We start from the raw sequence: 10,552 nt of genomic DNA, 5'->3' as shown, positions 1-10,552 counted from the left end.
TCAAGCTTGACAAGATTGAAGATGATATGACCTGTCACAAGGGTTTTGTGGTCGTCGAACGATTCTCACCGAAGTGGAAAGTGATGAGTCACCACTTTAATTTTGAAGAAAATTAAAGAAAACCATTTATTGTGAAAAAATTTTAGAAAAATAATTTTTATCACTTCTAAAATAGAGATTCAGGGTTCGAGGTTCGCATACTGATGCATACATTTTGCATAATCATTTAGGTTTAATTTCATAGCCATTTTATTTGATTATTAGTCACTTTTAGCTAATTTCATTAGTTATTTAGTTAGTTTTTCATAATTGTCAATTTTGGATTAATTTATATTTTTTACTTTGTTTTGTAGGAAAAATGGTGTTTTTGAAGGACTGAAAAGAAATTTTGCCATTGAGGAGTGACTTCTACAGCCATAGATGTCAAAAACAAGTTTTCAAGTTGAAATATGCATAGACCAAATTGCGCATAACTTGCCGCATAAGCTATGCAGATCTGCATAAGGAGAAAAATCACTGTTCCAATACCTGCTGAATGGTGTATAAGGAGAGTGCATGGCTTATGTAGATTTACACCTCCCTTATGCACTTTCACGGAATTGTGTATAACCTATGCGCCAAGTCATGCAGTTTTGCATAAGTGAACCAGAAACAGCCGAAAACTGCATAAGGGACTGCATAACTTATGCAGTCCACTTATGCAGTCCCACAAAGGTTTCATTAATGAGCTGGCAGAAGATTCCCTCAGAAAATTCTTCCTAGAACACACCATTTTAGGGCTCCATGTCAGAAAATGCTATAAATAGTCCCATTTCCCATTTTAGAAGGGGGGAGGCAAGGAGCAAAAAAAGGAAAGGAAGAGGAGAGGCAGTAGCTGAAGGGTCACATTCACCTTCCACACCATTTCCAATCAGATTTGGAGATTTCTTTCTTTTCTTATATTTTTCCTACATTTCTAGTGTTTAGTTTCTTGTTTCTTAGCTTAGATTGAAGCTTTATTTCCATTTAAACTCATAATATCTTGTAAGCATTATGGATAGTGAGTAGTTTACCTTTGATTCTGGAGTAAGGGATGTAATATTTGAGATATTTTGTGGATTTTGATTGGGTAATCCATATTTTATGGTCTTAATGAGTTTTATTCATTTCTTGTGTGCTTAATGACATGCTTAGTGTAGGATCCCATTAAGTGATGTTCTTAATCCATGGTTGAGGCACCGAAAGGAGAAGGCATTGTGATAGATAATCAAGAAATTGGACTTAATTAACTTAGACCTAGAAATAGGCTAAGGATTAAGAGGATTCACAGATTAATTAAAGAACCTAATGGGTCTTAATTAACTCTAACTCCACAAAAGTAGGATTAGATTGATTAAGGCACTCTTTGTCTTACTCGAAAGGATATTCAAAGGATTTAAGAATTAATCTCCTTAAAACCCGTAAGTTCCACAAGATTGGATAACCAATTTAAAATCCCAAAATAGCTTGAATATGAAATCTCGAACTCCGGAATCGCCTTTTTACCATTGTTAATTTCCAATCAAATTTAATTGCTTGCCATTTTAAATTTTTCCATACTTGAACTTGCTTATTTCAATTTGATGCAATTTTAGTTTAATTAATACATTGTTGGATAGATTATTAATTTTGCACATATAGATTTCATACTCCAATACCCATCAATTTATTACTTTAATTTCAAAAATAGTCCAAATTAGTTAGAACTTTTATATCAAAAATTCAATCATTAACACAACTCCTCGTGGGAATGATATCTTTTCTATATTACTTGTACGACCCGTGCACTTGCGGTTGGGCCACATCAAGTTTTTGGCGCCGTTGCCGGGGAATTATTTGTTTAAGATTGAATTCTTGATTATTTTAGTTGTTTATAGTTTTATTTTTTGTTATCTTTTCATTTTGTGTTTGTTTGTTCTTTTTAAGGTACTCTTAATCTTTTATGAGAAGAGCTAGAAGCACAAGTGACACATCCTTATTGTTTGATCCTGAAATTGAGAAATTCTGTAAAGCCAACAAGAAAGAAACCAGAAGAAGAAAAGAAGCCTTGAGAGAAACTAAATTAGAAGCAGACATGGCTGATGAAAGAATCAGAATTGGTGTTGGTAATGCTGGAAATGATCGAAACAATGAAAATGCAGCCCAAGGTGAAGAGGTTGTAAATGCTAACGTGCCTAGGGGAAGTATGATGGATCATGCTTTTCCTCGTTTTGATGACTTGAGAGAGAGCATAGCAAGACCAAGGATTGATGCAAATAGTTACAAGATGGATTTTGGAGTTCTTCAAATGATTCAAAATTCTCAATTTGGGGGACATCCTTATGAAAATCCACACACACATCTGAAGAAGTTTGCTATGATTTGTGATATGCAAAAACAACCTGGAGTGTCTGATGATGCAGCAAGATTGAAGCTATTTCCATTCTCTTTGAAAGATAGAGCATTGGATTGGCTTGATTCTTTACCTCATAACTCCATTACAAATTGGGAGCAACTCACTGATGCATTTCTTGCACAATATTTTCCACCTGGAAAAACTCAAGAATTGAGGAATCAAATGACAGCTTTCAGACCAAGAGAAGATGAAACTCTTTATGAGTTATGGATGAGATGGAAGGAATTAGAGAGACAATGCCCACATCATGCCATTCCGAAATGGATGATAAACCAGAATTTTTACACCAATGTCACTCCTGCAATCAGAGGGATTATTGATGCTCAAATAGGAGGAGAATTTATTATGAAGCATGAAGATGAAGCTTATGAGCTATTGGAGAAAATTGCAAAGAATACTCATCTTTGGAGTAGTCCAAGAGGACCAGCTCCAACTCAAAAAAGGCAAGCTGCTGGGATGTATGATCTTGATCCATTCAACATGATTAATGCAAAGTTTGATGCACTTACAAATGTTTTGGCTAAGAAGATGGAAGATTTGAGTATGTTGGTTAGTTCATCATCATCATCTGGAAGTTCACAACAAGTTGCTTATGCAGAGGGAACTACCAGCTGTGGAGTAGACTATGGAGAGCAAGCTGCATATGTTGGTAATTATGAAAACAAACAAATGGGGAATCTTTACTCTCAGACTTATAATCCAACTTGGAGGAATCATCCCAATTTTTCATGGGGAAATTAGCAAAATCAAGTCCAAAATCAGAATTTTCAACCACAACAGCAACAAGGAATTCCATATCAGTAAAATAAGCAACCATTGCCTAATTTTCAGCAGAAAAATATGAATCCTCCACCAAAACAGCAAGAACAAAGTTCCACCACAGAAGCTTTATTGCAACAGATTCTTGCTAACCAAACTAAGCATGATGAGGAGATGAGAGAGATGAAAGCAAGGTTAGAACAGATGCAAACACATAATGAATCTTTGGAAAATCAGATTGCACAACAAGCATCTTCCTCAAGTACCAAGTCTTTTGGAAAGCTTCCAAGTCAACCAGAAAACCCAAGAGAGCAGTGTCAAGCTATTACTTTAAGAAGTGGGAAAGTTGTAAATAATGAGAAGAGTGAAAAAAATGAGGAAAGTGAAAATAGTGAGAAGAGAGAAAATGAGAATGAAAAACAAGAAAGTGAGAAAGAAAGTGCAGAGAAATGTAAAGAGAAAATTGAAGAGAAGGAAGAGAAGTATATACCTCCAGAGCCCTACAAGCCACAACTTCCCTTCCCACAAAGATTTCACAAAGCCAAGCTTGACAAGCAATTTGGAAAGTTCTTAGAGGTTTTGAAGAAGCTTTATATAAATGTGCCGTTTGTTGATGCTCTTTCACAAATGCCCTCTTATGCAAAATTCTTGAAAGAAATTCTCTCAAACAAGAGGAAACTTGAAGATCATGAAACTGTAGCTTTGACAGAAGAATGTAGTGCTATCCTCCAAAGGAAACTTCCTCCAAAGCTCAAGGACCCAGGGAGTTTTTCAATTCCATGCCAAATTGGGGAATCATGTTCTACAAAAGCTTTATGTGATTTAGGGGCTAGTGTTAGCCTTATGCCCCTCTCAATTTATAAAAGCTCAATATGGGAGATCTTAAACCAACCCACATTTCTCTTCAGTTAGCTGACAGATCAATAAAGTATCCTGAAGGGATTTTGGAGAATGTGCCTCTGAAGGTTGGGAAGTTCTATATACCTGTTGATTTTGTCATCTTGGACATGGAAGAGGATTCTAATATTCCAATTATCTTGGGAAGACCCTTTCTAGCTACAGCAGGAGCATTGATTGATGTTAAGGGAGAAAAATTGACTCTTAGAGTTGGTGAAGAGCAATTGGTCTTCAATATTAATAACACTATGAAGAAGCATCATTCTGAAGCTGATACTTGCTTGAGAGTTGATATTATTGATGAGCTGGTTGAAGAACACTTCAGAAAGAAATATCCAGAAGATCCACTTGAAAATTGCTTGGTTCATGGAGGAGGCATAGACTATGACAACCCTCATGTGGCTGCATATGCTCAACATTTAGAGGGAAGTCCACCATTCATTTCTGCTCCATTTTTTCAACTCACACAAAAGGAAAAAGTTGAATCTAAGCAACCATTATTCAAGGAAGAAGATGCACCTAAGGTAGAACTTAAGCAACTTCCTTCTCAGCTCAGGTATGAATTTCTTGGCACCAATAACACTTATCCAGTAATTGTAAAGGCAAATTTAAGTACCTTAGAGGCTGATAAGTTGTTAAGAGTGTTGAGACAATTTAGAAAAGTCTTAGGATATACCATAGATGACATTAAGGGAATAAGCCCACACTTTTGCATGCATAGAATCAGTTTGGAAGAAAATTGTAAGCCATCTATTGAACATCAGAGGAGGTTGAACCCAAATATGAAAGAAGTTGTTAAAAAGGAAATTTTGAAGTTGCTTGATGCAGGGATCATATATCCTATCTCAGACAGTACTTGGGTGAGCCCAGTACATGTTGTCTCAAAAAAGGGTGGAATGACAGTGGTCAAAAATGAAAATAATGAATTAATTCCCACCAGAACAGTGACTAGTTGGCGAATGTGCATAGATTACAGAAAATTAAATATAGCCACTAGAAAATATCATTTTCCACTTCCCTTCATTGATCAGATGTTAGAAAGACTGGCTAGGCATTCTTATTTTTGCTATTTAGATGGATATTCAGGTTTTTTTCAAATCCCTATCCATCCAAATGATCAACTTTTACTTGTCCATATGGAACCTTTGCTTATAGGAGGATGCTATTTGGGTTGTGCAATACACTAGCCACTTTTCAAAGGTGCATGATGGCAATCTTCTCAGATTTCATTGAAGACATAATGGAGGTTTTTATGGATGATTTTTCTGTTTATGGATCTTCATTTGACATATGCTTGGCTAAACTTTCTAAAGTTTTGCAGCGATGTCTGAATCTTGACACAGTATTAAACTGGGAAAAGTGTCATTTCATGGTTCAGGAAGGGATAGTGCTTGGACATTTGGTATCTAACAGAGGAATAGAGGTTGACAAAGCCAAGGTTGAAGTGATAAAGAAGATGGCTCCTCCTACCAATGTCAAGGGAATTCGAAGTTTCCTAGGACATGCCGGGTTCTATAGACGCTTTATCAAGGATTTTTCTAAAATAGCCAAACCTTTGTCTAATTTGTTAAGTCATGACATACCATTTGTATTTGACCAAGAGTGTTTGGATGCCTTTTGCAGGTTGAAGCAAGCTCTTATCACTGCACCAATCATGCAACCACCTGATCGGAGCCTACCTTTTGAAATTATGTGTGATGCTAGCAACTATGCAATTGGGGCTGTTCTTGGTCAAAGAAAGGACAAAAAGGCTTATGCTATTTATTATGCTAGTAGAACACTGGATGAGGCTCAAACAAATTATGCAACAACTGAAAAGGAATTTCTAGCAATTATCTTTGCATTGGAAAAGTTCAGACCTTACATTATTGACTCAAAGGTGGTTATATTTTCAGATCATGCAGCCATCAAGTATTTGCTCCGTAAAAAGGAGGCTAAACCTAGGCTCATTAGGTGGATTATGATGCTACAAGAGTTTGACTTGGAGATTAGAGATAAGAAGGGAGCTGAAAATGTAGTAGCTGATAATCTTAGTAGGTTGAAATTGGATGATGAAGAAATGGATGAAATCCCTATTGATGAGTTTTTCTTGGATGAACAACTTTTCTCTCTTGTTGCTAAATTACCTTGGTATGCAGACCTGGTGAATTATCTATCTTGTGGAGTTTTACCTCTAGGTATGACATGGCAAGAAAAGAAAAAGTTTTTGCATGAGGCAAAATTTTATAGATGGGATGATCCTTTACTCTTTAGGAGATGCTGTGATGGTTTAATAAGGAGATGTATTCCTGATGAAGAGACACAGAGTATTATGCATCATTGCCATGCTTCTGATTATGGAGGACATTTTGGAATCTCTAAAACAGCTAGTAAAATTTTGCAAGCTGGTTTCTTTTGGCCAAATCTTTTTAAGTATGTGAGGAAATTTGTGTTGGAATGTGATAAATGTCAAAAGAGTGGAAATTTGTCAAAAAGAGATCAAATGCCCCTAAATAATATTCTTGAAGTAGAATTATTCGATGTTTGGGGAATAGATTTTATAGGGCCATTTCCTCCTTCATTTGGTAATAAATACATTCTAGTTGGGGTTGACTATGTGTCAAAGTGGGTGGAAGATATTGCAACTCCAACTAATGATGCTAAGGTTGTAGTGAAATTCTTGAAGAAATTTGTCTTGAGTAGATTTGGAGCTCCTAGGGCTGTAATTAGTGATGGGGGTTCCCATTTTTGCAATAAGCAATTTGAGAGCTTAATGAGGAAGTATGGTGTAGTGCACAAGATAGCTACCCCATACCACCCTCAAACTTCAGGACAAGTTGAAATTTCTAACAGAGAGCTCAAACATATCTTGGAGAAAACAGTGAACAATTCTCGGAAAGATTGGTCTATCAAACTAGATGATGCTTTATGGGCATATAGGACTGCTTACAAAACCCCTATAGGAACTACTCCCTTTAGGTTGGTGTATGGTAAGTCTTATCATTTACCTGTGGAGCTAGAACATAGAGCATATTGGGCCATTCAGACCTTGAATTTTGATCTTAAGCAAGCTGGTGAAAAGAGACTATTGCAACTTAATGAGCTTGAAGAACTAAGGATGGATGCTTATGAAAGTGCCCGTATTTACAAAGAAAGAACTAAAGTTTGGCATGATAAGCACCTTAGAAAAAAGGAATTCAAAGAAGGTGATTCAGTTTTGTTGTTCCACTCAAGATTGAAATTGTTCCCTGGAAAACTTAAATCAAGGTGGACTGGTCCATATAGAGTTTCTAAGGTTTTCCCTTATGGAGCAATTGAAATTTGGAGTGAAAAATCTGGGAATTTTAAGGTCAATGGGCATAGATTGAAACATTACATAACTGGAGACCCAATAAAAGGAGCAAGCTGTTACAAGCTCTCCAATCCCACACCTCTTTTGAGTGAAATACATGGAAAGTCCAGCTAAGGACTATAAATTAGCCCTCTTGGGAGGCATCCCAAGTTCTTTTATTCTGCTTTTTGTTGATTTACTTTTATTTTCATTGCTTTTGTTTTTATCTTAAATCTCCCCAAATTCAATTTTTGACATTGTTGAATCTTGTCCCTTGTAGATGTATTTCAAATGGAGGAAGGTTGGTGAACTGCTGGGGAGTGACCCTTAACCTGAAATTATGTTCTTTAAATCTCCTACAAATTGATTGATTTTTGCTGCATAACCTGTGCAGGGTCTGCTACCTGGTTTATGCAGAGAGGAAAAATGAAATCTGCAGCAAGGAAAGGTCTGCAGCAGATGAATTATGTTCTTGGGTTGCTTTCTGGTTTATGCAGAGCAAAAAAATGACATTTTGCAGCAAGGAAGGGTCTGCAGCAGATTACTTATGTTCTTGGTGAGATTGGGTGTGTAACTTTTAAGTATATGTGCTTTTAATATTAATATGGTGGTAAGTGGGTCATCTTTGTAGTTTTGAGCTTATTTGGGTTGTGAGATTTAAGATGGGCATGCTGCATTTTCTTGGCATAACTTGAGGAGTCATTTCTCATTTGTAGAAAAATGCAACTTTATGCAGATTTTGTTGAGTCTTAATGTGCTAAAGGTTGATTTTGCAGAATTTGAGTTGAAATGGCATGGTTCACAAATGCCTTTTATGCAGGATTCACTTTTACAAGCATGTGTGATGTAATTTTGATGGATTTTGTATATATTGATGTGTTTTTGGAGATAATTTCTCATGATTTATGCTTAATAGAATTATATTTCTTCATTCTAGGGTATTTTTCACACTTGCAAACCATTTTCCATTGCAATCTCAATCTTGTTGAATTGTGCATAAGCAACTGCATAGCTTATGCAATCCTGCATAACCACAATTCTTGCCATTTTCATCTCTGTTGCAACTGCATAAGGTAGTGCATAGCTTATGCAACTCTGCATAGCCACATTTTTGTCAAATTTCATACCTACCGAAACTTGCATAAGTGTGTGCATGACTTATGCACATTTGCGTGACTTCAAATCCTGCATTTTCTCTCTCTGCCGAAATCTGCATAAGGGGAGTGCATGACTTATGCACTTTCGCATGATCACACTCTCAAAAATTCAAAACCTGCCGAGAGGTGCATAAGCAGAGTGCATGACTTATGCACTTCTGCATAACCACAAACTCTGAAATTCAAAACTTGCCGAGACCTGCATAAGGAGGGTGCATGACTTATGCACTTCCGCATGACCACCAACCCAAAATTTCAAAACCTGCCGAGAGGTGCATAAGCAGAGTGCATAGCTTATGCACAACTGCATGACCACACTCCCCAAAACCCAAAACTTGCCGAGAGGTGCATAAGGAGGGTGCATGACTTATGCACTTCTGCATAACCACAAATTCTGAAAACCAAAACCCACCGAAAAGTGCATAAGCAGAGTGCATGACTTATGCACTTTTGCATGACTTATTTCTCTGAAATCCAAAACAAGCCGAAACTTGCATAAGTTAGTGCATAAGCTATGCACTCTTGCATAATCAGTTTTTCACACTTTTTATCACCCACCGAATCATGCATAAGAGAGTGCATAAGTTATGCACACTCACTTTTCACTTATGCAGCCTTAACACATGCCCTGTTCAAATCAAAAATTTGTTTTCGGCATTTTTTTTCCCACCTCCACTTCCCGATTCCCCTCCCACGACCTTTATTCCGGCATAACTCTTCCTCTCCCCTTCTTCTCTACTCGTATTTTCACCGCATAAACCCTAATTTCTCCCTACATTTTTCATTTCCGCCCTCATCTCCTCCATCCTCACTATCGGGAACCAATGGAGTCGCCTCCCCACTCCCCTCAAACTTCTCCTCTCCAAGTTTCACCATTGTCAATGCGACCTCCCAACCCCGATTCCCCTCCACAAGCGACACCCCCACCACCTTCCACAGCCACCTACAAGCGGAAAATTAGGTCGAAATCTACGCGACCCATTACTTCTGTACCTCCTCTCTCAAAACGCAAAGAACCACCCACCACCCCAATGTTAGAGCCTCCACCCAAAAATCCAAAAACTTCAGCCTCCACACCCTCTTCCAGCAAAAAGCAAACATCAGTAGCATCCCAGGTATCAAAATTACCCTGGCCCCTTCAGGATACAACCTCACAAGGCAACCTTTAAGAGACTTAAAGAAAGGAGGGTGCAACCCACTAGGTATATTTCTGCAGACTCTCTCCAGTCACTTGGTTTATTTGACAATGTGGTTGCCTATCTTGATGGTATGGGTTGGATGGAATTTGTGTACAAGCAAGAAATTGTTTATCCAGCTTTAGTTTTGGAATTTATTTCCTCATTCTCTGCCACCCTGAAATTGCATGATGTAGATTTTAAGCCAACTATGAAATTTAGATGTTTGGGGCAAAATAGAGAGTTATCATTGGATCAATTTCATAGCATTCTTGGTTTTGCAATTGATGGACTATTTAGAGTGCCATATACAGGGGTAGAGGTAGCAAATAAGGGTATTTGGAATGCTGCTCAATTTTAGAGAATTATCACAAACCAACCTCAGACTTTTTCTGCTGGCAGATCAAAAACCTCTCAAATCCTTGACCCTGCACTTAGGTTTATTCATAGACTGATTGCTAGCACTATTTTGGACAGAGGGACTAGTTTTGGTGCTGTGGGGAAATCTGAATTATTCATGTTATGGTGTGCTTTTCACAAGGTCAAGGTTTCTCCTGGTTATTTCTTTTGTGAGCATGTGTTGCATATTGCCACTAAATCCATAGGTGACATTATCTTGGGTGGGCTCATAACTGTCATAGCCAAGCATTTTGGTTTTAATCCTGAAGAGCATCCAATACCAGCACTTGTAGACACCTTATATTTTGATGCTACACACCTATCCACAACAGGATTCAACCTGCCACATTCTGACATTGCACAACCAGCAACAGAAACTGAACCCATTGCACAACCAGAAGCCCAACCTTTCCCATCAGTCCCACAGCATTCTACTGAACCT

The 10,552-nt window shown here is 37.6% G+C and overlaps 1 non-coding gene across 1 annotated transcript; it reads right to left on the bottom strand.

The window, feature by feature from the left end:
- Positions 1–2,560: 2,560 nt before the first annotated feature.
- Positions 2,561–2,667, bottom strand: LOC131178135 (small nucleolar RNA R71). Its single transcript, XR_009147268.1, has one exon. It is a non-coding gene; the product is annotated as a small nucleolar RNA R71 (small nucleolar RNA).
- Between the last annotated feature and the right edge of the window lie 7,885 nt (positions 2,668–10,552).

Source organism: Hevea brasiliensis, chromosome 2 (genome assembly GCF_030052815.1).
Source record: "Hevea brasiliensis isolate MT/VB/25A 57/8 chromosome 2, ASM3005281v1, whole genome shotgun sequence".
Taxonomy (NCBI): Eukaryota; Viridiplantae; Streptophyta; class Magnoliopsida; order Malpighiales; family Euphorbiaceae; genus Hevea; species Hevea brasiliensis.
Note: the sequence above shows the minus strand (reverse complement) of the source record. Positions and strands in the feature narration are given on the sequence as shown.